The following is a 6,277-nucleotide window of genomic DNA, read 5'->3' as shown; positions in this document are numbered from 1 at the left end:
TGTTGACTGTTCTACTTGGAGTGGAGAAATGTGCGGGATTGGGGGGTCTCATATCCGGGCCTTCCCACAGTTATAATTGTGACATACACCTCTACCTCGAACCCTAGTGATTTGACAGTTGTTTTGAGCTCAGCACAGAGATATCTTGTGACTTATACCTGGGACAAACACCTAAGTGATGTGACTATTTTGCCTAGACACTTCCCTTAAAGGAATTGTAATATATCTCTCTACTTTGCACCTAGGTAATGTAAATCTTTTCGCCTACCTGGACCCTGCTGACAGGTAAGGTTATAACATATCACTAAGCCTAGTACTTAATGATGTGACTGTTCGATCCTGTTTGTGCCCTGCCCTCAAGACGCATTGTGACATATCACTGGGCTAAGCAACAAGGTAATGTGTGTCGTCTGTCTGGGCTATATGTGCAGGGGGCATTGGGAAATATCTCTGGACCAGTCACCTAAAAAGAGTGACTCTCCGCCCTTGCCTGGACTCTGCTCACAATACAGATTTTGACAAATCACTGGGTAGAGCACCTAGGTGATGTGGTTCTTCCTTCTTTCCTGGGCTCTTCAATCAGAGAAGATTGTGATGTTTTCTGAGCCTAGCACTCAAGTGAGGTGACTTGTCTCCCTGGGCCCACCTCACAGAGAGCATTGTGAAATATCTCTGGGATCATCACCTAGGTAATGTGAATCGCCTCTGCTTCATGGGCTTTGCACTCAAAAGGGCTTGTGATTTTCATGGGAAGCAGCACCCAGGTGATTTGATTCTTTTGGTTGGGGGGCTGGGATCTGCCAACAGGAATACTTTTTACATGTTGCTTTTCTAAACCCTAGGTAATATGACTCTCCATTCCTGCTGGGTTCCTGCCCACTGTGTGTACTGTGACATATCTCTGGGCTGAGCACGGAGGAGTTGAGACATTCCTTCCTTGGCACTGCCCAAAGGGGACATTATGCCATATCTTTGGGCCAGTCGCCTAGGTGATGTGACTCTCTTCCCTTGCCTGGAACCTTTTTACAGTTGGCATTGTAACACATTGCTGGGTCCAGCACCAGGTGATGTTATTCTTATCCCAGGACCCAGCCCACAGATGAAATTGTGGCATATCTCTGGGTCCCTCACCTAGGTGATGTGACTCTTCTGTTCTGCCTGGACATTTTCCACAAGAGGAATTAGGACATATTACTAGACCCAGCTCCCAGGTGATGTAACTGTCTTGCCTTGGTCCCTGTGCACAGGGACATTGTGACATACTTCTTGGCCAAGCAGCCGGGTGATATGACTCTCCTGAACTGGCTCTGCTCCCAGAGAGGATTGTGACCCACCACTGGGCCAATCACGTAGGTGATATGTCTCTTCTCTGTTGCCTAGATCTTGCCCCAAATAAGAATTGGGACATATCACTGATCCAGCATCCAGGTGATGTGACTTTTGTGTCTGGTCCCTGCCCACAGGTGAAATTGTGAAATATATATAGTCACTGCTTAAAGGTGGTATGATGACTGTCATATGTGGATCCAGCTAAGAGAAGAGATTTTGACTCTCATAGCTAGGCTTAGGAAAACAGGCATGGACCTGTGTCTCCTACTTTAACGAATGTCATAGTGTATTACGGCACCAAAGCACATTGTATTAAGCCCTCAGTTGGTACAGAGAGTGTCATAACAGGACCCACACAAAGGTGAGGTTATGACTCTCATATGTACATCCAGCTGACAGAATTGTCAACCTCACACATGGACAGTGCCCAATGGTGAGGTCCTAAATCTCACGTGCAAACGCAATTCAGATTTGGAATTGTGACTGTCATACATAGATGCAGCCACAGGTGAGACAGTGACTCGTTTTTGAACCCATCTCACAGGCACAGCAATCAAACTTATACCTGGGTCTAGTCAACAAGAGAAATTCACAATCCTGGACATTTTCCAGCTAAAGGTATTAGAGCCAACCCCTCTTGTGGGTGGAGTCCAACTATGCAAGTTAATCACAACAGTGGAGTGAATCAGTGCACGAGAGCCCCAAGCTCACCTGAAGACTGTGTTTCAATAGAGAAGCACAATCCCCAGGTGTTCTAAATCCTGGTCTTGGAGTTATCATCCCATCTGTGGAATGAATGGTCATATGAGATTCACAATTCCAACTCTATAGCCTCTTGGCATGTGATTCAGAACCTCAACATTGGGCTCTGTTCATGTCGGAGGGTAACGATTCTTATTTTTGGCTGGGTGTGCATACAACTGCAACAATTTCACCTGTGTGATGAACTACATTATGACACTCTTTGTAGCACTTGATAGCTTTATACAATGTGCATGAAGGTCAAAATACCCCATGACCACCCTACAAGTTGAAGACCCGGGACCTTCATTGTTGCCCTAAGACTAACTACAAGAGTCACAGTGTTTTCAGGTATGAGTCATCATCCCACCTGTAGTCTGTGCTCATGTATATTTCACAATTCTAATTGTGGGGAGAGACAAGGCACCAGAGTCACGTCACCTGGGTGCTGGCCACAGACATGTCACAATTGCCACCTTGGGCAGGATCTAGGTAGCAGAGGAGAACCCCATCACCTAGGTGACTGGCCCAGTGAGAGGTCCAAATCCCCCGGGAGCAGGGGCAATTCAGGAGGGTCTTATCAGCTAGGTCCTGGGCCCAGCAATATGTCACATTGCCCTCTGTGGGCAGGGCCAAGGCAGGACAGTTACATCACCTGGGAGCTGGGCCTGGTGATATGTCACAATGCCTCTTGGGGACAGGTTCAGGCAGGAAGGCAGAGTTACATCACCCAGGTGATAGGCCCAGAGATATTTCACAATGCCTTCTCTAATTAGAACCCAGGCACAGAAGTTACATCATTTGCATTAAGGGCCCAGTGATATGTCACAATCTCAACCAAGGGCAGGGCCAGAGCAGGAAAGGAGAGTCACTTCACTTTGAGGATTGCCCCAGAGATATATCACAATTTCCCCTGAGAGCAGGGCTCATGCTGAAGAGGCACATAAATAAAGTGCATGGTCCAGGTATATGTGACAATCTCAACTGTACACGGGGCCCAGGCAAGAAAGTAAAATTAACCAGGTGCTGGGAAAAGGTATATGTCACAATCACACCTCAAGAAATGTTTAGGGATAAGATTCAAAATCACACTGATGTCCTAGCTTCACTTATGAAACTCAACGTATCTTGTGAGTTGCGTTGAAGTACTCAAGTCACAACCTCAACAGTGGACTTGATCTGTGCCTGAGAATCTGAACTCCTCTTGCAGACGTTATCCCAGTAGGGGAGTCACAGCCTCACAGGGGTGCTGAATCTTGGTGTGAGAGTCACCATCCTACCTGTGGGCTGCATCCACGTATCAGTCACAATTCCAACTTTTGACTGCCTCTGAGTGTGAGATTCAGAATGTCATAAGTAGGCTGGTTTTTGAGGGGAGGGTGAGCATTCTTACTGTCAGCTGGGTATGCATACGAGAGTCACAGTCTCACCTGTTTGCTGGTCCCTGTTATGACATGTCTGTACCACCTGTTGGTTTTACATGGTATATGTGAGAGTCACAATCTGCTTTGAGATTTTTGTGCTTTCTCAGGTGTATGTTAACAATCTCAAATATATGATTATGCCCATTGCCCTAAGACCAGGCGTGAGCGTCAACATCTCTCCTGTTTGTTGGGTTCAGGTATGACAGCAATTTAAGTTCCTGTGATCTGGGTAGAGAAATGGGTCAACATCCCTCCTGTGGCTCAATCCACATGTGACAGGTACAATTCCCAACAGAAGACTGTATCTGTCAGTGAGGCTCAGGTACTCATTATTCTGCTTTGTCCATGTATATGGGTGACAACTGTAACAGTCAGCTGAGTGTTCACGCAATAGTCACAATCTCAGTGTTGTGCTGCACCTCATCATGAGAGCTCATGACAGCAGCAAAGGAAGCAGCAGCTCAGAAAAGAGCTCTTGCTTGCATGACAGTAGCACTTGTTAGAGCAACTGAGTGACATGCATAATTGTCTCCAAAGTGAAAGTCTCTTTTGCTTCTGCGGTTTTACAAAAGACCATCCCCGGACCTGTCCTGAGAGTGTGCAGTAATAAACAACGTTCAGATGATTACCCAGGCATTTAGTAATGATAACCAGATCAGAGGAAGTAATCACAGGGATATAGCCTGCCTCTTGGAAATCAGGACTGAAGTGCTGACTGATTAAGGTGCTGTGTTTTCACTGCCTTGATGGGCAGCAAACTGTCTGCCAAACACAGGCTAAACCTGGCTACACATCAGGCTGGAGCAGAGTTAATTGACCATTTATGTCTAGGTGAGGAGTGTGCTAAAGTCCACAATTAGTGTGGGTAGGGAAAGCAACTCTTGATAAAGGCCCCAAACTGCTATTTAGACCAAAGCAAAAGCCCACTAGCAACTGGTGCTTCTGACTGCGGTGGCTTTTAATGTATCATGAAACCAGTAGACCAAAAGCTGTTACAGTTGAGCAGATGGCCTCAGTTATGGGTGGTTAATCCAGTTTGTGTTGTGAATTGTTTGAGGGAAAAATTACCACCCTAGGGCTACTAGAACAGTTAAAACCATGGCACCAATCACTGGACTATTGAGACCGACAGCAGTTATTCATTACATATAATCATAGAAAGAGGGAATTATGTAAGGTAAACAGACCCACACAGGGATGGCACTTGGGAGCAGAGAGAACAAACAGGGATTGTCCGGGGAAGGCTTTGTATTATCAAGGGATGAGATGCTCCTGGTTCCCACAGGAGGTTGTTATTGGTTTGTCTGAATAATTCTGTGATCTTGGGGGAAACTGAAACACATTATCCTACCAACTGCTAAGACTACAATTAATACTACAATAGTATAATTCAGTAATATACTATATACCATAATACTAATTATAATATGTTCTCACTTTGTTGATAGGTTCTTGGAAATTGACTTTAAGTGAAACAAAATACTATATACCATAGGAAATTAACTCTTGCTTGTATCAATTAACCAATGGTAAAATTGGTTTTATTATATAGTACATTTTTTTACTTAAACTCGCAGTTTCCAAGAATCTGTCAATGATGTTAAGTGAGCACTTACTGAACATGTATTTTACTGATGTGTAATAGAAAGTAGCCATATAAAAACACTATATAAAGTATACTATTCATGTACAAAACTACTTGTGCTACACATTACAGTCATGAACCACATAACAATGTTCTAGAAAATGACAGACTATATATATATAACCTCATTTTGTCATGAGTACGTATATGTAAACCTGCCTTTAAAGGCCAAGAGTGTTGAAAGGTTGAAGAATGAGGCTGACAAATAAAGTTTCTCAGAAAGAAACATTTAAGCGTGACTTATGAATAGAAGCTATGTCTCAGCTGGCTGAAGATGGTGGATCCTCCCACTGTTACCTCCTAAACCCAGACACTTATCACAGGAAAGGAAGGTGTAGGACAATTGAAATCACTGTATAAATTTGCCTCAGGGTAGGATTAATGCTAAGTACCTTTTCACAATAACATCAAGGCTGTTTTGACTTAAGAGCAGCACACCAGCCGGGCTCGGTGGCTCAAGCCCGTAATCCCAGCACTTTGGGAGGCCGAGACGGGTGGATCACAAGGTCAGGAGATCGAGACCATCTTGGCTAACCCGGTGAAACTCCGTCTCTAGTAAAAAATACAAAAAACTAGCCGAGCGAGGAGGTGAGCTGTAGTCCCAGCTACTCGGGAGGCTGAGGCAGGAGAATGCCGTAAACTCGGGAGGCGGAGCTTGCAGTGAGCTGAGATCCGGCCACTGCACTCCAGCCTGGGCGACAGAGCGAGACTCCGTCTCAAAAAAAAAGAGCAGCACACCAACCTGGCACATGTATACATACGTAACAAACCTGCACGTTGTGCACATGTACCCTAGAACACAAAGTATAATAATAAAACAAAAAGGAGGGCTTACGGAAACAGTAGGTTTCAATATATAACATAGGTACTTGAATCCCCCCCCCCCAAAATTAGAGGAAGGACCTATGTTATAATTTTAATTTTTTATTTAGTAATTTAAAATCTTAAAGTCTTGTTATGATAAATAATTTTAAATTTCTCACTAAAAATTAGCATTGCTAAGCATTAAAATAATAGTTTGAGGAAAGTTTTTACCCCAGCACTAGTGAGTGGAAAATAGAACTCCAGGTTTCACCCCTTCGGGTCCTGAGTAACTGAAGATGTGAACCAACTTGTATACAGCCAAATGGGGACAGAG

Source organism: Mandrillus leucophaeus, unplaced genomic scaffold, assembly GCF_000951045.1.
Source record: "Mandrillus leucophaeus isolate KB7577 unplaced genomic scaffold, Mleu.le_1.0 Scaffold1865, whole genome shotgun sequence".
NCBI classification, from domain to species: Eukaryota; Metazoa; Chordata; class Mammalia; order Primates; family Cercopithecidae; genus Mandrillus; species Mandrillus leucophaeus.
Note: the sequence above shows the minus strand (reverse complement) of the source record.